The 23,223-nt window shown below is 49.5% G+C and overlaps 1 long non-coding RNA gene across 2 annotated transcripts in view; it reads left to right on the top strand.

Annotated features, from left to right (window-relative positions):
- Positions 1-23,223, top strand: part of LOC309606252 — a 371,740-nt gene that overhangs the window by 226,229 nt on the left and 122,288 nt on the right. The window contains exon 4 of one of the 2 annotated variants that reach the window (XR_014231716.1): positions 12,057-12,229. The exons of the other annotated variant lie outside the window; for it this stretch is intronic. This is a non-coding gene — a long non-coding RNA (uncharacterized lncRNA). The remainder of the gene's footprint in view (positions 1-12,056; positions 12,230-23,223) is intronic. 2 annotated transcript variants of the gene reach the window in all.

The following is a 23,223-nucleotide window of genomic DNA, read 5'->3' on the forward strand; positions in this document are numbered from 1 at the left end:
AGCTCCCCACCATGACCGCTTCAAGAAGAACCAGTAAAACGCGGATGTACTGGGGCGAAGGCAGGATGGGGGCACAGGTTGGACGTAAATTCATTAACTCACTGCTCAGTACTGGAAGAGCTGCTGCCTTTTCTCTCTTCACTGCCTCCTGAAAGTATTTCAGACTCTGGTCTTACTGACTTGGGTGCCTGTGGGTCCTTCCTGGCTTCTCGGGGCTTGGAGCTCCTGGGGGCACCTCCAGCTCGTTTGCCGGGGTCGGGAACCCTGCATAGTCCTGGGGGTGTCCTGTGTCCACTTCCCTGCCTGTCCCCCCAGGCCTTCCTGTGAGCTGTGGCCACTCTCTGGAAATAAATCCATTGGAGTAGAAAGGGATTAGGGTCATTACAGCTGAATAATTAGTAACAAACTTCCAACTTTATGAAGCAAAAGAAGTGGTACATGTTTCATTCAGCCTGCATCACTGCACTGAACACAGGGAGAACTGATTGCAAGGTAAGTGTTCCACCTGCCGGGGTAGATGAACACTGGGGAGGGAAGAGATGGGATGAATGGACACGAGCTACCATTACAACGTCAAGTATAAATGCAGGCATCCCAACAGCTCTTTAAGCAGGGATCTCCTTTGTGCAATGAAAAATAACTTTCCACCTCTTTCCTGTGGACCATTCTAGGTCCTGGTCCTTTTTCCACCCCACCCCACTGCCATCCACCACCCCCAAACTGCTCAGGCTCTGCCCATAGGCAGGGCTGGCGCTAGGATGGCCCTTGCTCCAAGCTGAGAAGAGATGCCCTCTTCCCGGTGTTTAGTGACAGGATTATTGGGGTGGGTTAGCATCTTACTAGCCTGAAGGTGAACTTGGACTGCCTTTTGAGAAATCATGTCTCTGTGGACGTCTGCCGGGAGGTCACAGCGGTAACAGAGAGGACAGACCACGATCCCAGCGGCAGTCCCGGGAAGCAGTCCCAGCAAGCTCTGCGCTGGATGCTGAAGTGGGGAAGACAGGAGACAGCAGAATATCACAGAGGGGTGTGGACAGCTAATGCCCAAAGGGCTTCCCCATAGGATCCCCCACTCCAACTGCTAAAGAAGAACCAGCTCCCTGAGACGCTCCCCTTCACTGGAGGCCAGGCGGTACCCAGTGACGCCCGGCAGAGGGAGCCTTCCGGGCCCCAGAACACAGCCCAGCGCAGATGCCGGTGCTTCTGTGTGCTGTTCAGTCTCTCTGAGGGTGGATGAGAAGAGAGACCTGGGAGAAGGGCGAGGAAAGGCTTTGCTTCAGGTCGTTGTGACCCTCGAAGGAGGCAGTAGCTCTGAGGATGACCCCGTCTCCCGGTCATGGATGGGTGTCTGTTTGTTGACCTTCTCAATCCTGTTGCCCAAGGACTTACATGAAAGAAGTTAGTATTTCCCAAGCACCCCTCATTTGGGAGGCAACCCCAGGGGAAGGCAGTTTGGAATTAAACGTGTTATTTTTCGAGGCCTGACAGAGGTAAGGCCTCTGGCCATGAGGCTGGTCCTTCTCTGAAACCCGTCGGCCTTAGGACCAGTCTCCCCCCACTGCACCTAGGTGCGTCTCGCCTGCACTGGTTCTCTTTCCTGGGCATGAGCCTCGCCTCCCCTGCTGCAGCCTAGCCTTCTGGGTGCAGAGGCCTTGCCGAGCCTTGCCTCCCACCCCCATCCCCGCAGTGTGGCCTAGAGCAGGGCCCTGGCGGGGGGGTGGTCAACAGGCTAGGTAGTATGGGAACAGGGGTGAGTAATTCCTTGGCCCTTCTCTCTTGCCCCGTGTGCTCCCCTTCCCTCACAATCCCTAGCATTCATGCGAGGCTGAAAGATGATAAAGGGCTACCCCCAGGCTGTGTGGACGGGATGGAGAGCAGCCCTCGTCTTTGCTTGAAAGATGGAGAGAGAGCTTCTTGTACACACGTGATCAGCAGTCTCCCTGTGTCCACGGCACATCAGCTAGCTGGCTGGAGGATGGCTTACCAGGGACACTGACAATTCACCTGCAGGACCTGCTCTGCCAGAGTCATCATCAAAAGACAACTCTGGGCTCAAGTCATACCCAAGACAGTGCGTTACCTCTGCACGCTCGCCGGGGAAGCACAGCCGTCAAAGCTCCCTGGGAACCCTGGGTGAGCGCAGGCTGGGCAGGGGGTGGGGGGGTCCTAGGACATAGCCCCAGGCCAGAGAGGCAGCGGCTGGGGGCCTGGGGGCAGGACCCGAGTTCTGGTGGGACCACTGCCACCCACCAGCAGGGCCCCTGCTAATGAGAGGGAGCCTGTGGGCAGGCCCAGCTGAGCCCCAGCTCGGGGACAGGCGCTGACAGCCCGCAAGACCGCAGGCAGAGGGTGAGACGGACTTGGAGAATTCAGGAGAGCCTGGCATTCGACAAAGGGGCTGCAAGGCTGTCAGGAAGCTGGAAGCCAACACGGGCCGAGCTGCTGGCCTCAGCGGGGAGGTGGGAGCCCCGAGTGCAGCGGCACCATCTGAACATCTTGATTTGCTGCTAATTGAGCAGCCAACACAGCAGAACCACGTGGCCCCGTGCAGCTGAGACCTGAGACTCAAGTTCCCCTGGCTCTCGGGGAGCAGGAGGCCCACCTGCCAGGGCTGCGGGGAAGGCTGGCGGTGCCAGGGAGAGCGGGCTGGGCAGGGCTGCCAGCCAGTGCGGCCGGGGCCTGGCCACAGTCCCGAGGAAGGCCTGGCTCCAAGGCTCCGCTTCCCGCAAGGCCCTCCTCCCAGCTGGCAGGACGGGCATCTTCTGAACCATGGTGGCGATTCTAGCCCAGGCCCCGTCTGTGCTCCTCACGTGCACCTCACACGCTGTCCTGCGTCATCCTCACCCCTCACCCCATCCTAGGGGGGATGCAACTCAGGGTTCAGGAAGGTTAGGTGACCAGGTGACAGCTAACAAGCAATAAGGCTGGGACGTGACCCCCGTGGTTCTTGGCTTCAGAAATGTTGCTTGACAGCCTCAGTGTAATTCGGGGGAAAAAAAAGGATTTGTCCTTCTGTGACTGGCTTATTTCACTCAGCCTAACATCCTCCGGGGTCATCCATGCCGTCCCATATGGCAGTACGTCAGTATGTTTTCTTTTTTAAGGCTGAATAATATTCCATTATATGTGTGTGTGTATATATATAATATATATATATAATATATATATATGTATATGATTTTCTTTATTCAGTTAATGGGCACTTAGGTTGTTTCCACATCTTGGCTATTGTGAATAACGCTGCAGTGAACATGGGGGTGCAGGTATTTCTTCAAAATCCTGACCTCAATTCTTTTGGATAAATACCCAGAGGTGAGGTTTTGGATCATATAATTTTCTACAATTCCACTTATGAGTTACCTGAAACAGCCCAACTCAAAAGGAAACCCTCTTACACTGTTGGTGGGAATGTAAATTGGTAGAGCCACTATGGAAAACAGTACAGAGGTTCCTCAAAAAAGCTAAAAATAGAGTTACCATATGATCCTGCAATCCCACCCTTGGGCATATATCTGGAGAAAACCGTAATTCGAAAAGATACATGCACCCCAATGTTCATAGTAGTACTATTCACAATAGCCAAGACATGGAAACAACCTAAGTGCCTATCGACAGATGAATGGATAAAGCAGATGTGGTACATATATATATACAATGGAATACTTCTCAGCCATAAAAAAGAATGAAATAATGCCATTTGCAGCAACATGGATGGACCTAGAGATTATCATACTAAGTGAAGTAAGTCAGAAAGAGAAAGAAAAATACCACATGATATCACTTATATGTGATATCTAAAATATGACAAAAATGAACGTATCTATGAAACAGAAACAGACCCACAGACATAGAGAACAGACTTGTGTTTGCCAGGGGGGAGAGGGGGTGGGGAAGGGATGGATTGGGAGTTTGGGATTAGCAGATGCAAACTATCCCATATAGGATGGATAAACAAAAGGGTCCTACTGTATAGCACAGGGAACTATGTTCAGTATCCTGTGATAAACTATAATGGAAAAGAATATGAAAAAGAATGTAGGCATATATGTATACCTGAATCACTTTGCTGTACAGCAGGAATTAACACAACATTATAAATCAACTATACATCAATAAAATAAATTAAAAATAAAATAAAATAGTCCATCTCCTAGAAGCACAGACTAGAAGGGCAAGGGCGGTGGCCTGGGGCTGGGGGGAGGGGAAAAAGGAGTTGTTCAACAGGTATAACGTTTCAGTTGTGCCGAGTGAGTAAATTCGAGAGATCTGCCTGTAGATGACATTGTGCCTGTAGGTTAACAATACTGTATTGTGCACTTAAACATCTGTTAAGAAGGGAGGTCTCATGTTAAGTGCTCTTACCACGATAAAATAAAATTTTTAAAAAAAGGGAAGAAGGAAAGAAGGGATCCACGGTGACCCCATCAGTCATAACTTTCATGAATTTCTTTAAAACTTTTTGATTCTAAACATAAGTGGGGAAGATTTGGGGCACTGGACTATCTCATACTCATCTGATACTTTGCCGTCTACACAATGCTTTTACAATAACATCATGTTTGGTCTTCACCACTTCGCAAGGTAGATATTTTCTCCATTTTTTCAGATGTGGGTAAACTGAGGTTCAGGTGATGAGGAGGGTCCCCTGATAACGGAGCTGGTACCCACCTTTGGACACTATCTAGGGCCCGCCCCGCTCACCACGTGGTGTCCTTGGCAGAGTCATCCAGGGGGTGGGGCACTGATGTGAGGCCGGCCTTCACTCTGGAATCAAGCCCGGCCGCCCCGCCCACCTCCCCGTCCCCACTGCCCAGCTCCGATATGTCAAATGCTGATGCGTCCGTTCCAAACACGCTATTTTGGGGGTGTCATCCTTCAAATCCACTTGTCCCGTCGTTTGACTAATCCAGGAGATTGGGCCACTGCGAGGAGGCTTTGACGTAGCGGGAGGAGTGTTTAAGTACGTGTGCCCGTCTCTCGGTATCTGGGTGCTTCTCCCTCCTGGCGGCCCCGAGGAGGGGAAGGCCGGGCTCGCACAGGTGAGGGAGGGCCCGTTGTGCAGCCCTGTGTGTCCCCTGTAGATGAGAAAGCCAGCACAAATGAAGAGAAAGGTCTGGAGTCTCACTTTTTTTTTTTTACCGAAAGTGAAAAATCAATTCGTGACCTTAAAGAAGTTTATGAATTCCTAGCTTAGGAATCAATGCGCATTGATTTCTGTGCCTCTGCATGGCTGTACATGTACACCATCGAGTGATGAAAGCTGGGTTCTGTCGGGCTCGGAGCGGGGATAAGCAGGCACCATTTCTAACAGATTGCCAAGAGTGAAAAAGGAGAAAAAAAAAGTCCACTGTGCAGCATCTCAGCCTGGAGCCTGCGGCCTCTGGCTGTGACTGCCGGGTCCCCGCTCCGGCTGGGATCCCTGACCCGCCCCCTCACTCCCCTTCCTCACGCCCCTTCAGCTCCATGCCTTCCCACACACACCTGCCTTCCCGGAGGCGGTTTTCTCAGCTTAGATTTACAGCTTAGATTTCTCTTAGATTTAGTATTTCCAAAGCACCCCTCATTTGGGTGCTAAGGATTGCTTTGGGTGAGGGACTGCTAAGGAAGAGAAAGATGGGAGCAGGACAGACAAGCACAGAAGGTGTCACGTAAGGGTGACTTGATAATTTACTTTTTTTTTTTAACATCTTTATTGGAGTATAATTGCTTTACATTGGTGTGTTAGTTTCTGCTTTATAACGAAGTAAATCAGTTATACATATATATATGTTCCCATATCTCTTCCCTCTCGTGTCTCCCTCCCTATCCCACCCTCCCTATCCCACCCCTCTAGGTGGTCACAAAGCACCGAGCTGATCTCCCTGTGCTATGCGACTGCTTCCCGCTAGCTATCTATTTTACATTTAGTAGTGTATATATGTCCATGCCACTCTCTCACCCTGTCACATCTTACCCTTCCCCCTCCCCATATCCCCAAGTCCATTCTCTAGTAGGTCTGTGTCTTTATTCCCGTCTTGTCACTAGGTTCTTCATGACCTTTTTTTTTTTTTCCCTTAGATTCCATATATATGTGTTAACATACTGTATTTGTTTTTCTCTTTCTGACTTACTTCACTCTGTATGACAGACTCTAACTCCATCCATCTCACTACAAATACCTCCATTTTGTTTCTTTTTATGGCTAAGTAATAGTCCATTGTATATATGTGCCACATCTTCTTTATCCATTCATCTGATGATGGACACTTAGGTTGCTTCCATGTCCTGGCTATTGTAAATAGAGCTGCAATGAACATTTTGGTACATGACTCTTTTTGAATTCTGGTTTTCTCAGGGTATATGCCCAGTAGTGGGATTGCTGGGTCATATGGTAGTTCTAGTTTTAGTTTTTTAAGGAACCTCCATACTGTTCTCCATAGTGGCTGTATCAATTTACATTCCCACCAACAGTGCAAGAGGGTTCCCTTTTCTCCACACCCTCTCCAGCATTTATTGTTTCTAGATTTTTTGACAATGGCCATTCTGACCGGTGTGAGATGATATCTCATTGTAGTTTTGATTTGCATTTCTCTAATGATTAATGATGTTGAGCATTCTTTCATGGTGTCTGTTGGCCATCTGTATATCTTCTTTGGAGAAATGTCTGTTTAGGTCTTCTGCCCATTTTTGGATTGGGTTTTTTTTGTTTTTTGTTTTGATATTGAGCTGCATGAGCTGCTTGTAAATCTTGGAGATTAATCCTTTGTCAGTTGCTTCATTTGCAAATATTTTCTCCCATTCTGAGGGTTGTCTTTTGGTCTTGTTTATGGTTTCCTTTGCTGTGCAAAAGCTTTTAAGTTTCATTAGGTCCCACTTGTTTATTTGTGTTTTTATTTCCATTTCTCTAGGAGTTGGGTCAAAAAGGATCTTGCTGTGATTTATGTCATAGAGTGTTCTGCCTAAGTTTTCCTCTAAGAGTTTGATGATGTTTGGCCTTACATTTAGGTCTTTAATCCATTTTGAGTTTATTTTTGTGTATGGTGTTAGGGAGTGTTCTAATTTCCTTCTTTTACACGTACCTGTCCAGTTTTCCCAGCACCACTTATTGAAGAGGCTGTCTTTTCTTCATTGTATATGCTTGCCTCCTTTATCAACGATAAGGTGACCATATGTGCGTGGGTTTATCTCTGGGCTTTCTATCCTGTTCCATTGATCTATGTTTCTGTGTTTGTGCCAGTACCAAACTGTCTTGGTTACTGTAGCTTTGTAATATAGTCTGAAGTCAGGGAGCCTGATTCCTCCAGCTCCATTTTTCGTTCTCAAGATTGCTTTGGCTATTCAGGGTCTTTTGTGTTTCCATACAAATTGTGAAATTTTTTGTTCTAGTTCTGTGAAAAATGCCAGTGGTAGTTTGATAGGGATTGCATTGAATCTGTAGATTGCTTTGGGTAGTAGAGTCATTTCCACAATGTTGATTCTTCCAATCCAAGAATGTGGTATATCTCTCCATCTATTTGTATCATCTTTAATTTCTTTCATCAGTGTCCTATAATTTTCTGCATACAGGTCTTTTGTCTCCTTAGGTAGGTTTATTCCTAGATATTTTATTCTTTTTGTTGCAATGGTAAACGGGAGTGTTTTCTTAATTTCACTTTCAGATTTTTCATCATTAGTGTATAGGAATGCAAGAGACTTCTGTGCATTAATTTTGTATCCTGCTACTTTGATAATTTACATTTGAACACCGTATCCCGTTTAAAGAATGCTTTTCCATACGTTATGCCATCTGATCACCTAACACCCGTGGTTTTTGGTCAGAGCAGGTATCACTGTCCTCATTTTACAAACAAGGGAGCGGATACTAAGACAGCTTGTGATATAACTGGTATGTAACAGAGCCGGCACTGACGGGAGGTCCCTGCACCCCGTCTCACGCACTGGGGCGCCTTCTCCAGTGCTCAGCGGACAGGGCAGCTCTGCCGTGTTGGCACCTGTAGGCTAAAGGAGAATAATCTGTATGTAGAGGGAAAACGTGCAGACGGGCCTGAAACACTGACAGAAGGTAATGCAACTGAACTGGTAGGAGAATAAACACACATGTTTGGGGGGCACCGAGATGGGAGAATCTGGGCCAGAGAAAGAGGCAAGTGAAGGTGGACTTGGGGTCCTGCTTGACAGAGGGGGCAAAGCCGTGGGCCACCAGTTTCAAGACCGCTGGCCTGAGCTGCAGCCTAGCGGCTGGGATGGCCCCTGGAACTGGACTGTCTCCAGGTGATCTCCGTCCCCCACTGCCACACTCCTGCGCCTGCTGTGACTTCTAGCTCAGTGGGTGCCATTTGTCATTGTTTGGTCCAGGGACCCAGAGCCCTCTCCCTTACCCTCCACCTCCCATCAGTCACCAGCTCTTATTGATTTCACTTCTTACATTTTCTTGAATCCCCTTCTTTTATTCCTCCTCTGTCTCTCCTAGTTCAAGTTCCCATAACTTCTTACAGAATGTATTGGTGTCCCCTCCACAGATACGTCTATCTATATGATTTTTAAAAACCCATTGTGAGGGAATAAGCTGCTTCTGGTCTTAACTGTGATTTCTCCCTTTTATCTCTCCTCTCCCTTTCCTCCCTAAATAGACAGGTCACGAGCACAGGCCAGGACCACAGGATCCAGAAGTAACTGGCATGGAGAGATGGCCTGCAACTGCTGAAGGACTCCCCACACCTCCCCAAGTCTGTGGGAGGGAGTCTCTCAAAAAGATTGTGGTGGAAGTTTTTTTAGAACCTGGTCACATAGGGAGCTTGAAAGAGAAATTAAGGTGACTTATAAAAAGATGTATTTCTTATATACACCTAAATTCATTCACACACACTAGCCCCATGTATCACCAATAAATCTCAGAGACTTTCAAATTTCAGTTTAAAACAAAGCAACATTTCATGTCTCTCCCTACAACACCCCCTGAGGCCTCAACAGCCGCCTGAGTGACCCAGCTTAAATGTGCCTCTGATCATTTCATTCCCAAATTGAAAACCCTCGGGGCCTCTGCATGCCCACAGGATCAAGTCTAAAGGTCTTAGTGGGGTCGTCTGTGATCTCCACCCCTCCCCCATCTCTCCGGGTTTCTTCCTCTCTACCTTCTCTCTCCTGTGTTCTAGTGTGGATCTCAGCCCCTCCCACGCTGTTTCAGACCCCATCACCTTTACTCACGCTGTTCCCTCAGGCGACATCCTTCTCCCCCAGTTCCTTGTCACCTGGACAATTTCCACTCAACCTTAGAACTTGTCTCCTCAAAGGTCACTTCTTCCAGAAGCCTCCCCTGGCCCCAGGCTGACCCCGCAGTGCTTTCTCCGAGAACCCCTCTCACACCACCACACCCATCTTGAGCCCAGCTCTGCAGGAGGGCTTGGTGTGCCTAGGTAAGGTCGAGGTCAAGGTCACAGTTGCTGGAGGGGCAATGGCAGGTGGGAGAATAGCCTTCAGGAGAAACCTGTCTGCTCCCCCCACTTCCTGTCTCAGGGAGGACTCGGGGGTGGGGTTGAATTTGAGGCCCTTCATGGGTTGGCTTCCACGAGGCTTTCAGCTCTGGAAAAAATAAATACTGGTGGCTTAAATGAGTGTGTGAAATGAAAGGTCAAGGAGTAATAGTTAACCAAAGTGACTTCTGGCACAAACGGTCAGCACTTTGGGAATAAAATTCCCTCTGTTTCTTTGGGGCTTCTGGGCCCTTCTTTTCACTGAAGGCTAGTTAAACGTGGCTCGGAGAGGGACAGAGAGAGAAGTCTCCCCACCTCTGTGCCCCCAAAGGGGTAATGGGCTCCAGAGAAAGGGGAGGGGGGCGGTCCACAGGCTTCCGTCTGTGACCCCGTCCCCTGTTCTCTCCCTTGACCTCTTCTGCATCGTCGGCACTGGGACAAAGGCGTGGGGGGCATCTCGAGCTGGGAAATGTTGAGCTGATAATAACTAGGGATCCTGGTCAGTGCCCAACACCACATTTGCCTGATGTCGAGGGCTAGGTTACAACGAATGGCTGCAGATGGCGGCCGTGCAGCACACAGCACGGAGGAGAGCTGGGATGGAGGGAGGTGGGACCAGCCTTTGAGCCCCAGTCCTGAGTCCTGCAGCAGAACCAGCAAATAATCAGCCCTGGGGACCCCACAGCCAGAAGCCAGGCTTCCTCTGGCACCTGCTGGGGTGCCTCTTGTTTCCTTTGGTCCGTGTGTGTGTCGCTGTGTCTGCGGATCACGTGTGCTGCATTCATACGCATACATACGTACATGCGGGTGAAGAATTGCGCAGAGAGGGGCCGGTGGTTTGGGTCCTCCTCTCTCACAGGTTTGCACTTATTTGGTCTGGGAGGGAGCGTCAGTTGGAGGATGCCTGCTCAGAACGGTGCAGAACCTTCTGGTACCCACTGTGCACACAGAGAGGGACAAGAGACAGGGAGGGTTTCAACGCAACCTGTGAAGCCAGCCGACTCGTAATCAGAGCAGCCCGTTATAGAGGCTGGTTTGTAAAGGAGAGAAAACCTCCCTTAAAGATCCCTGGAAATGCTTGCCAGGGAGACATACCTGCTCTGGGGTCAGTGAACAGTCATCCTCGGGCTTGCGGGGCTGAGGCAGGTAAGGAAGGGGGAGGAGATGACAGGACTGTTGTCTGGGGCAGGACAGAAAGGTGCAGCGTGGAGAAGGGGCAGGCCCAGCAAGATGGCCGGCGTCCTGCTTTATTTCGTGGAAAAGAAAATTCACTCAGAAACATCATACGGAGGAAAATCAACAGCCTGGAGTCAGGATGCGCCAACTCCTCACAAACCAGTCATTTTAATCGTGATGGGGAAGGCGGCTGGGAGAAGGATTGGGGCTTGATCTCCCCAGTTGGCAGGCAGAGGCCGTCCTGTGGGGTGGATATCTCTGCTTGGAGGTATTGCTTTTCATGTGTGTGTCGGCGGGCGGGGATCATAGGAGAATGGGGGAGAGGAGCTACAAGGAACACGTACTGAGAGAGACAAGCGTTTCTCAACCTCGGCAGCTTTGGCATTTGGGGCAGGATAATTCTTTTTTTTTTTTTTTTTTTTTTAAATTTATTTATTTAGTTAGTTTTAGCTGTGTTGGGTCTTCGTTTCTGTGCGAGGGCTTTCTCCAGTTGCGGCGAGTGGGGGCCACTCTTCATCGCGGTGCGCGGGCCTCTCACTGTCGCGGCCTCTCCCGTTGTGGAGCACAGGCTCCAGACGCGCAGGCTCAGTAGTTGTGGCTCACGGGCTTAGTTGCTCCGCGGCATGTGGGTTCCTCCCAGACCAGGGCTCGCACCCGTGTCCCCTGCACTGGCAGGCAGATTCTTAACCACTGCTCCACCAGGGAAGCCCTGGGGCAGGATAATTCTTGGTTGCATCTGGGGCAGGATAATTCTTGGTTGCATCTGGGGCAGGATAATTTTTGGTTGCATTTGGGGCAGGATAATTCTTGGTTGCATTTGGGGCAGGATAATTCTTGGTTGCATTTGGGGCAGGATAATTCGTGGTTGCATTTGGGGCAGGATAATTCGTGGTTGCATTTGGGGCAGGATAATTCTTGGTTGCATCTGGGGCAGGATAATTCTTGGCTGCGGGAGCTGTCCTGTGCATTGTAGGATGTTCAACAGCATCCCTGGTCCCTACCTACCAGACGCCAGTTGTATCTGCTTCCCCCCACCCAGTTGTGACAACCCAAAATGTTTCCAGATATCACCAAATGTCCTCTGGGGGAAGAATCAGCCCTGGTTGAGAAACCCTGAGTCTGTGCTGGGCACTTCTCCCTCATTCTCTCCTGTAATTCTCACTACACACAGGCCTTTGTCCCTTATTCGAGACAAGAAGCCAGGCTGGAACTAGACCCCAGATCTGTCTGATTCCAAGGTCTGGTCTCTGTGTTCCACCAGCTTCCACGGGCGTGGAGTCCATGCCAAGTCCCCTGACTGAGGACAGTCTCTGTTCAGGGAAAACATGCAGAGACCTGATAGGAATGCCCTTCCACTGTCCAATGACCTTGGACATGACTCTATGAACATCTGGAAGACCCCCTGTCCCTCTCCTCTCTTCTTAACTTCAGCCGCACCAGAGATTCCAAGACGGGAGAGTCCATCCATCCTTCAGCTCAAGTGAAATCTTGGTCTGCAGCGGGGAGGGGAGAGAGCGGAAGAGGAAGCACAGAGAAGGAACAGTATGTGAAGCCAGTTCACATCTCAGTATGAAGAAACCCACCAGGCTCAAATTCACTGGAAAGTAAGTGCCTTTCTCTACCAGCTCCTATTTACAGTAGAAGTAGGAGACTTTGCAGGTGAAAGCAAAGCAACATCCTTTCCTGTTGATATTGGGAACCTAAGAAAAAAATACCGTGTTCATTGGTTAGGTTTCCAGATGAGTTTACTATTTTAGTACCTGTAGTAATACTATTATTGTGGTGAAATTAGCACCACTGGTGGTGTGCTGTGTGGTTCGTTATCACTGAAGAAACCACGCATGAGAATCAAACACTTCTAAATGTTCATCATTGATATTTATGGCTATTTTACAATTTAGGGCCTTACCTGTTCTTACCTGAAATTTTTGAACAGTCCCTAAACAGAGTTCCCCGACTCCAGTCTCCACCTTATCTATTTAGCCAGTGTCTCGTCTATATTTATGTGAGACTGATATTTCCATAGTATAAATCTGCCCATCCCTCTCCTCTTTCAGTGCTGCAAAGGCTCCTTCTCAAACCTCAGGATAAAATTTAAATTACTTGGCATGACTCACAGGATTTTCTGAATATGAGTTAGACCTATTGTTTGCCACTCCTATACCGAGCTTATATTTCAATCACACAGAACCAGTGGAAATTCTCCAAATGCTCTTGCTTTCTTCGTTTCTCTATAAACTTTTGTACCTGCTGTACACTTTGCCTGGAATATCCTCCCCATTTTTCTCTAGCTGGTTAATTTCTTCTTGTTTTTGAAGACTCAGCTCAAGGGTCTCTTCTTTCTAGAACTCTTCCTTAACGCTCTCCTCCTTTGTCTACTCCGTTTGCCTTTTGCAGTAACCCGAGCAGGCCATGGTGACATCCTAAGTCGGAAAGTTACTTGCTAATTTCTCTGTCTCCTTCACTAGCCTGTGAGTGTCTCAAGGGCAGGGAATGTGTCTTAGTCATCACTTTACCCTCAGTGCCTAGCAGAATGCCTGACATAGAAAAGATGGAAGAAATAATAAATGTTTGTCAGATACTTGGCTGGCTGTACCCATTAGTCATTGATGGTTCCACCCAATCGCTTACCTTCTCCTTTTGGACACCCTAACTTAGATCCTATTCAAACCTTAGAATTGATCAGAAACACTCTCACCCAGATCTTAAGAAACTAGTGAGCCATTTGGGGAGGGATCAGTTATTTTTTATTATTCCTCTGTGAAGTATTGTATTGAGTGACTGAGCCCTCAATGTTCAATCTCTTCCACCACTTGAACGCTTGAAAACCAGAGGGGGTGAGTCTGGAAAACACAGTAGATGTCGGGATTAAAGCAAAGGGAGTGTCTTCTGCCTTTGCTGGATTTGAAGTTCCCCTCTGACACATGCTCATTGTTTATTATTCATGGTGCATTTTACTTGTTCAGAAGGTTTAAGAATCGTTGCTATTGGGTTGCTATTGGGTTCGGGGCATGCCAAGTGGTCTTTGTCTTCCCAGTTAATTAGTTATCTCTTCACCAACACCACGATGATCCTTTGCATACAGTAGGTGCGCTATCACTGGATCTACTAACTGACTGACTTAGCAGTATGTTCTGCCTGAGGGCAGGAAAGAAAAAGAAACCTCCTTAGGATGCTTTATTCCAAGACCAGTCATAGTAAGGATTCAAGCTGTGCTGAGCTGAGCTGAGCAATTTACGTAAACTCTTTATTTATTAATTTATTTAGCTTGCCCACCCACCTTTCTTCACAGCTGCAAATGCCTTTTGACACAACTGTGGATTAGGCAAGGTGTCAGAAATGTGTTAGGCACAGAAGGTTTGGAGACTGTTTGGCTGTTAATAACCTGTGACGAGTGTCAGTGGGGCCCCTGGATTAGCTGGCGCTGGATGGAGCACAGCTCAGCAGCCCTGCCCCGGGACCCTTTCCCCCTTGGGCTCTGCTTTCTCTGCTTTCTCTTGGCCGGGTCGGGGGGTGTTTCCAGCCACCAAGGGGAACCAGCCTGTGTGATAGGACCCCGGGAGAAATCCTGTGCCTCATGTTATCCGAGGGAGGAAGAAAGTTTTCCTCTTCCTTGGCTACAGCAGATTTATTTGTGAACCAAATGTAGTGCCACTTGACAGTCTAAAGGGTCAGACTGCGAACGGAATTGATGAAAACTTTGTAATAGCACATGCATCTAATACACAGACTACTGGTAATGGGTGGAATTGATTTTTTTAAAGTAACTGGATTTAGTATCTCCTTTCCTCCCTAACTCCAGGAAGAGACAGGAACGTTGATGTTTGCAGAGTTTTCTTGAGGAGGATGGTGTGGCCTTGTCCCCAAAGAGGAAGGCGTGGATGGGTCATGAGCACTGCAGAGGTGGGGACTGTGAGTTCAGAGATAGAGTTGGAACCCTCCAGAGACAGGTGAGAGGAGAGACCAGTGCCTTGACACGCCCCAGGTGTGAGGCCTGGATTCTACAAGGCAGACTGTAGCAGAGGAACATCTTCAAAGCCCAAGAGATGGATGGCAGATGACAAGGACAAGGGCTGGTGCTGGGCGGTGACCTTCGTCGGTGGCCGTAGCAATAGGAAAAGTCAAGACTGGGACCATCATAAGAGTCCATGGAGGGAAAAAGAGAGGAGGCCCCAAATTACTGAGCCTGGTAGCTGGGAGCTCACGGCAGATCAAGTCTGATTTTGAGAAATAAAGTGACGTTCCTTGGATTCTGCTAGCATACTAGCTACTATTTTTGGAGAAGCTGGGAACCTCCTAGAAACATGGGAATAAAAATAAACAGATTGTTGATTAGGCTCCATGCTCTATGAGCCTCTGTACGGAGAGCTGCCTCTCTTGGCTGCCTAAACTGGGCTAATGCAGTTTCTGTCCTCGAAGAGCTTGTATTCTGAGAAATTCTGGTAGTCTGTGTTTTTACAGGAGTTTAGAATTAGTTTATTCTTTAGCATGTCTCCCTAGGAGAGAAGAGAGTAAGGAAGGTAGGTTGGGAGCAAGTAGATTTTCAAGCCCTTTTTGTTTTGACACTGAAGCCACATTCAAGCCTGACTCCCGTTGGATATAAACGTATAACCTAGAATCCATTGCCCGCCGCCTGGAGGCTCTGGTTGGGAGCACTGGCTCTGGAGTCAAAGGCAGACCTGGGTTGCAGTTTCTGCTCTGTAATTCATGCTTGCACCACCTTGGTGAAGCCCCTTGCCCCATAACCTTAATAGTGTCTCCATCTGGAAAATGCAGTTCTTTTTTTTTTTTGGCCACGCGGCTCGCCTTGAGGGATCTTAGTTCAGGGAACGAACCCGTGCCCCCTGCAGTGGAAGCTCAGAGTCCTGACCACTGGACCGCCAGGGAAGTCCCTGGAAAATGTAGTTCTTAATAGTTCCTACCTCATGGCGCTGCTAAGGATTCCAAATGTGATGGAACTTGCATCTTAACGGAGCATATAGGCTATCTACAAAGAAATAAATATTTATTCTGATGTCAAAAAGTGAAAAGTGCTGTGAAATTAAAACAGAGCCAGGGTAGGTGGTTATTTTCGGTCCTGGTGGTTGGGAAGGGCCCGCTCCCAGGAGACGGCATTGAGCAGCACCTGGGTGGGGGCGAGGTGAGGGTGTGAGAGCTGATATATGTAAAGAACATACTTTCTTTCAGACCCCAAGCTCAATGTTCCAGAACTGCTTGTTACTCTCTTATTGAAACACACAACAACTGATTCAGGACTAAGGCCCCGCTCATGAGAACAGGGGTTAAGGAGACATGGCAACTCTCTTTCTTGTACTGAGTCTGAGTCTGCAAGGCTCTGGCAATGACAACGCGTACATAATTTGCTACCTTGGAAGATGTCCTAACTATCGAGATAATACCCTTGAAAGATTGCTCAAGGAGATGTAAAGAATGAAATGTAAAAGGAACAAGGGGATATATGCAGGGTAGAGAAAAAGAAAGCATATAGGAGTGTGTGTGTGTGTGTGTGTGTGTGTGTGTGTGTGTGTGTGTGTGTGTGTATGAAAGAGAGAGAGAGAAAGAGAGGAAAAGATACCAGAAATGAGAAGGGGTGTAGAAACTAAGAGATGCTTTTTATAATTTTTTAATAAAGGATATATTCTGAGTCAATGGATTTCACTGGGTCTCAGTGGGTTTCTGAGCCCCAAGTTTCTTGCGATGCATTAGCCGGACTGTATAAAGAATTGGCTCCCAGAAAGGCACGATCATTTGTTCTCAGTTCTGTGTGCTCCCCAATCCCCCACCGCTTGATGTCAACTTTTGACATTTTCCATCGGGCAATTTATACACTATCACCTGCCAGCCTTCCCACAGTACTCGTGTTTGTTTGATCTCATACAAACTCCCCTCTCCGATCTGTTGATGAAATAATAAATCTGGGGACCTTTGAACATAGTGCGCTGTGGGAGATCACAAATGGAAATCTTTTCTCGACACTTAAGCATCCTGAATGCTGAGTCCCCAGTGCTGATGGGGCTACATTGTGCATCTCCGTTTAGACACATTTAGACAAACCCATCAAGCAGGAGTCCCTAAAAGCCTGTAATTTTCCAGGCAATATGGGAGATACCACATTGGTAATGGAAGATTCCTATAAAGCAGCATGATCCTGAGCTAAGCTATCTATTTACTTGAATTAAATTGTTTTAAGCACTTCTGAGCTCCTGGTGTGATAGCAGGAGCCTCACAAGATTTAACTTAAAGACATGGGCCTGACCCTCAAGAAACTTGAAGTCCCAAATAGCATGTTCCTTTGGGGTATTAATATTTCTCAAACACTTTTTGGTATCTCATAGCCCTGTGAACATCTTCAGGGACTCACTTGGTTGCTGAATACATTTTAGGCTCTTTAACCTGGAATTCAGTCTTCCCCAGGTGCTTTGCAGCCTGTCTCCCAATTTTCTCCCTTCAAAACCCTCTTCTCTGACCCCCTGCCCCACTCCCAGCCCCTGAGCACTGCCGGGCACCGCTGTCCCTGCCCTTCCCATTCCTGAGAACTCGCTTCAGAGCCTACTTCTTCCATGCATTTCCTCATCCCTCTTCTTTTATTTTTTTTAATGGCTTTCTTTTTTAGAGCAGTTTTAGGTTGACAGCAAAACTGAGCAGAAAATACAGAGTTTTCCCATATGCCCGTCTCCCCACACCCAAGCCTCCCCTACTATCCGCTTTCCCCACTACAGAGGTGCATTTGTTACAGCTGATGGACCTACACTGACACGTCATCGTCACCCCAAATTCACAGTTTGCACACGAGGGTTCACTCTGGTGTCCCTCATTCTGTGGGTTTTGACAAACGTATAATGACAGGTATCCTCATCATAGCATCGTGCAAAGTAGTTCCACTGCCCTGAAAACCCACTGGACTCTGCCTGTTCATCCTTCCCCCCCAAACCCTGACAACCACTGATTTTTTATTGTCCCCATAGTTTTGCCTTTTTCAGAAAGTCATGCAGTTGGAATCATACAGTATGCAGGCTTCTTTCCCTCAGTAACAATATGCATTTAAGGTTCCCCCATGTCTCCTCATCGCTTGATAGGTCATTTCTTTTTAGTGTTGATAATATTCCTTTGTCTGGATGTGCCATGCCTTGCCGCTCCTTCAGAAATTCTGGTAGTTCTTAATGTCCAGACCTGCTCTGTCTGATACATGGGCTGCTAGCTACATAACATTTAAATAAAATGGGTGTTTAGATTTAAAATAATTAACATTAAGTAAAATAAAAAATTCAGTTTCTCAGTCACATTAGCTACACTGAGACTGATCGGTAGCCGTGTGTGGCTGGCGGCTACTGTTTTAGCCCAGATACGGGGCAGCTCTGATCATTCAGAAGGTTCTACTGCAGACATAGCCCTGCTCTAGACTATTGATCTTGGTCACTAGGCATGTTATTTTTTTTTACTTTTTTGCCTGCACCACGCAGCTTGGGGGATCTTAGTTCCCAAACCAGGGATTGAACCCGGTCCCTCAGCAGTGAAAGCCTGGAGTCCTAACCACTGGACCGCCAGGGAATTCCCACTTCCCACTAAGCATGTTAATGTATTGAGGTTCTACCGTAGTTTGATGCCTTGTCAAATTAATGTACGTTAACTAACTTAATCCCATTCACAGCCCTATGAGTGTGGTGCTATCACTATTCCCATTTTACACAGGAAAATCTGAAGGTCAGAAAGGTTAAGTGATACATCCAATGTCGCACAGTTAGCGGCGGCGGGGCCAGGACTGGAGCCAGGTGTCCCCCACGCCAGGACACTGTTCTCAGATGCTAAGCATGCCGCCGGTCATCTGCTCTGTGATAGCTGCTCCTTCACTCCCCATCCTAAAATCCGCCATCAGCAGGGGTTGCACATAATCTATCGTTTACAGATGAGAACACTGAGATTTCAAAATGTGAGAAAGTGTCCGCGGTCCCAGAGGTGAAGTCATCGGCAGAACAGAGGCTGGACGCCCAGCCCCTCCCGGCCAGACCGGTAGCCTTTGTTCCGCCCTGTTTTCTGGGATGCAGGGGCTGTCGCCTACTTCGGCAGCACCACAGCAGTCAGCATAAAGCCTTTGGCAAAGCCAGATCTCTGCTTGCCGAGGGACGTGGAGAGGAGAGACCACAGTCTAGCTTCCTCCGCGCCGGGAGCTGTGAGGGGTTTGTGAGACTAGAATGTCTTTCACACTCCTTCCTGGGCTATGGTTTGCCTTCTTCTGAGAAGGACGGAGCAGACGTGAGGTGGTGATGAAGAACACGGCACTGGCCGTCGGGAGCAATGACTCATTCATTCACCAGCGTTCGACATTTATTGGGCACCCACTGCATGGCAAACCCTGATACAAGACTGGGTCCAGATGTGAGCAAGGAAGCTGGGAAGGCGATGTGCAAATTCAACGCTGGAGCCAGAGACAGAGGACGACCTGCCAGCAGCAGCCAAGCAGTGCGGGGTGGGAGGGAGGAGACCGGCCCAGATGCTGTCTTTTGCAGAGACAAAACTTGTGGAGGATCAAGTGGCCTCCTTGGAGAATGCCTGGCAAATGCTCAAAGCAAGATCAATTTCTGACTTTTTCTCTGTGTAGGAGAAGCCTTCTGACCCTGGTGGATGTGCCTGTAGCTACAGAACCAGCTGTGACTTCATATTTACAGCTGGAATTTACAGCTCTGCCCTCCCAACCCCCTAAGACGGCCAAGGTCCCTTCAAATGGACATTTGAGCTTGGTCTGATTTTCAGTACTTCCTGGGGAGAAGAAAGAAAAGAAAAGAGTTGGGAGGATGATGGTGGAGGGAGGAAGTGTCTGCCTTCAGGTCACTGGGTGGTGACTATTGAGTGGACGGGCACGGCCCCCGCTGGACCACAAGGCCAAGGCAGGTGGGGAGCAGGGCAGTTTTCTAGAAGTCTGGTACAGTCCCCGTGCAGACTTCCGCCCGCCCCCGGGAGCCTCCCCCCCGCAGCTGTGGAGGACACGGCAGCCGCCGTGCTTAGCTGAGTGCGTGGCTGGCGCGGCCGCCCCCCAGGCCAGGCCTCGGCTCCACCTGCTGCCGCAGCTTCGTGCCCTTCCTGCCCTGGAAGCGTGACGGCTGCTCCTAGCGCCCCCCTCCCCCCGGGGCCGGACCTGAGCCCCCAGCGCTTTCTCCTGCCTGCCTGCTCCTCTGTGGCCGCCCTGCTCAGCCTACCCTCCATCGCTTCTGTAGCCCCTGTCCTGCTCCAGGTGCTTCTTCCTGCCTGCCTGCTGCCGAGTCTGGAGACGGAATCTCAGATCCCCCTGGCTGAGCAGACGGGGTGCAGCTGGCCAGCTCTGCCGTTTGCCTCCCGCCCCTGCCCTCCCCTCAGACACAGGTGACCAGAGCGACCCTTTTAAGCATCAGTTGCCTCTTGCCATTCCTTGACTCGGGGCTCTAATGGCTGCCATTCATCCTGAGAGCGGAGGCCAGGTTCCCTTCATCAAGGAACAACAAAGCTTTACACGACCTGACCCCGGCCCATCGCTCCCCCTCTCACTCACTTGGCTCCAGCCACACTGGCCCCCCGGCCGCTCCTCTCATGTGCCCGCTCACCCTGGACAAGGGCTGCCCGCTTCTCCCGTCCCTGGGGGGCTCTTCCCCTGGACGGCCACGTCGCTCACTTCTCTGCTGCCTTCAGTGTAGACCAGCCAGGCTAGAAAGAGAGCTTGCAAAAGGATAAGATGAGAAAGACATCCAAATTCCCCTCCTCCCCCTCCTTCCCTTCCCTTCTGGCAGGCTCTAGCCTCTTCACTCTGGTTCTGTTTTTCTCCAGAGCATGTGCCAGACACGGCTGAATCCAGGGCTCAGCCACCTCTGGAATCTCTCCCGTCTCATGGCTCTTCTTTCCTCTGGTTCAGCTTCACTCCCTTCTCCACAGTGTTGGCAAAATAGCCTCCAGCCTCTCTGGGCTTTAGCCTTCAGTTTGCAAAGCCAGTACAAACAGCAGGCTCCATTTCCAATGGTTCCTGAAGGAGGACAAGGGCTGGTTCTCCCTGGACCAACTTGAGACTTGGCTTATTTTCGAACTACCCTGTGTGGCCAGGGGAGGGGGCCCTTCTGCTTGGCAAGGCCCGGGTCGCATATCTGTCCCTGGAAATGGAGTGGGGGTGGGATAAGCCCTGCCCAAAGCACCGAGCTTGAAACTGATGCGCAATGGTTCCCAAAGGGAGATTCGGGCACAGCTCCCAGGAGAAGGGGAAATGGACCCAGGGCAGGTGAGAAGACTCCACATTCACTGGGTTCCCCCAACCACTTCCCCGTTTGCTTCCCAGCTCTTCCCCCCGGGCCCATCCTGTCTGCATCCTGCAGTCGTTTTGAACTCACAAAATATACTGTATGATCTGTTACTTTCCTGTTAGTAAGTCTTTGGTGCCTAGAGGTTAAAGTCCAAGCATCTTAGACCAGCATTAAAAGCCACCACAGATCGGCCTCACCTCATCTTTCCCATCTTGTCTCCTTGAAAGCTCTCAGCCTGGCCTGGTGGGTCTGCTCACTCCCGAATCCCCCTCCCATGCTTTCTGTGTGTGAGCACCCCCCTCCCAAAATATAGCGGTGTCACCTCCAACCTGACCACTTCCTTCAATACCTGGCTGTGCCTTTCTGAAGCCCTAGAATATTGACCACTTCTGACCTTTCCTATACATTGTCCTACATTGTTAGCTATCCACGCAAGACCTCTCCCTCCATTCCTCCAAGCCCGTTGTAGGTCACTTGAGGGTAGAGACCATCTTGCATGTTCCCCGTAGCCCCAACTGTGAGAACCCGATAAATCATGATTGATTGTTTAGATGCCACTCTTCCTACATATCAGCCTTATTCCAGAGAGCTTGCCTCTGCCTCCGCAGGCCCTGCAGATGGATGCTGAGACTGTGGGTTGTGTGTGACATTAAGGACAAGTCAGTGGGTCACTGAAGGAGTTAGAAACGTGAAGAGTCTTCACACACTCTGTCCCCCCCTTCTCTCTTCCTGTCTCCTTCCTCAAAAGGAGGGTATTTCCTCACCAGGGATCAGTGTGATCCCTCAGATTGTTCCTAGTGGCCTCTTGTCCTCTGGAGATGGGTTCCGTGCTCTCATCTAACTGGTCAACCCCTGCTTTCTTTTCTTCACCCCTCCCCCACTGCTTGCCAACCGAGTGCCTCCTGGGGCTTTGCTCTCCCACTTCACACTCTCCCTCGGACACTGCCGTGCTGTTGTGGGCACTGCCCTCCAGCCAGGAGAGCTGGCCATGTGACCTTGAGCTCTCTGAGTCTCAGTACTCAGGTTGTAAGGTAGAGATGCAGGTTGTACTTCACAGTTATCACACAGACCAAATGAATAAGGCATGAAAACGCTTCTGATGGTGCTAGATGCATAGCGAGCGCTCAGCTTCTGGTGATGGAGCACAGTCTGTCTCAGCTGCTGCCTCTTTGGTCACGGCTGACATGAGGCTGCCATCTAGTAGGCTTGCAGCTGACCACTGTGAGGGGCTGGTGGGGATGGGGGCCAAGTCAGGCCCCACGTCCTCCTGGGGCAGGGAGCATGGATGTCTGCTCTGGCTCTGAGGTGTGAGCGTGCGGCCGTCGTGCTTCTGTGGGTCCATAGCCCAGTCCCCAGGCGTGGGTCTGCCAGCATCTCCAGTGGTCTCCCTGCTCATCAGAGGGTGGAGCAGAAATCCTAATCTGACCCCCACGTGGCTCTGGGTCACTTTTCCTACCAACTCCTGCTTCACGCTGTAGGTGGCACACAGGGCAGGGGGCTACGTTGAGTTTGCAGGTTTTCATTTTTGTGAAGCTCAGGCCCACCCTCCCTCCACTTTTTAGTAATTTTCCGGATCATCAGGTAGAATGAGTGTGTTGATGGGGACATAACCAGTGCTCCTATGGCACAGAGACCTTCAAGTGAACGGGAATAAAATATACCAAGAGTGGCTCTGTGAGGATAAAATCCTACCATGAGAACAAGCTTTAGAGCCAGACCCCCGTTCTGAACCGTAAAGAAGTCGAGAACTTGAGCCCAGGAAGGAAGAAGGAACAGGGAGAAGAGGCAGAACTCAGTAACACGGCACAGCATTTCCAAGAGTGTGTGCACCTGCCCCTGCAGAGCTGACTCGGTGGGCAAACTGCTCGGAGAACAACGCGTGTGACGCCACCCACTGGAGCTCTGCGGGGCACATCGATGTAACCTCAGAAGTCCTAAAGGGAAAAAAAATGTGTTTGATCTGATGTAGCTGAGTTTTTGCCAGATTAGATGGGTAGAGCAACACTTTTTTTCTGCATAACGACTATGAACACTCCGCAGAGCTATTGTTTCTCAGAGTATGTCATCAACCACACAAAGTTATACACAGCTTCATATTGGACTCTGTGTACATGGTAGGAGTTCATTCACTCCTTCAAAAATATTTTTGATCCCCTACTGTGCACCAGACTCTTAGGCCCAATGATGAGAAAGACAAATCCTCCACCTCATGGAGCTTACCTTCTCCTGGGCAGAGACAGATGAAAAGCACACCAGATGGTGACAAGTAGGGTAAACAAGGGCCCCTATCTGCAGAGAAGGTGGGAGGGATGGACTAGAATTTCAGGTGTGTGTATGTGGGG

The sequence above is a fragment of the Balaenoptera borealis genome (genome assembly GCF_965194805.1).
Source record: "Balaenoptera borealis genome assembly, chromosome: 11".
Taxonomy (NCBI): Eukaryota; Metazoa; Chordata; class Mammalia; order Artiodactyla; family Balaenopteridae; genus Balaenoptera; species Balaenoptera borealis.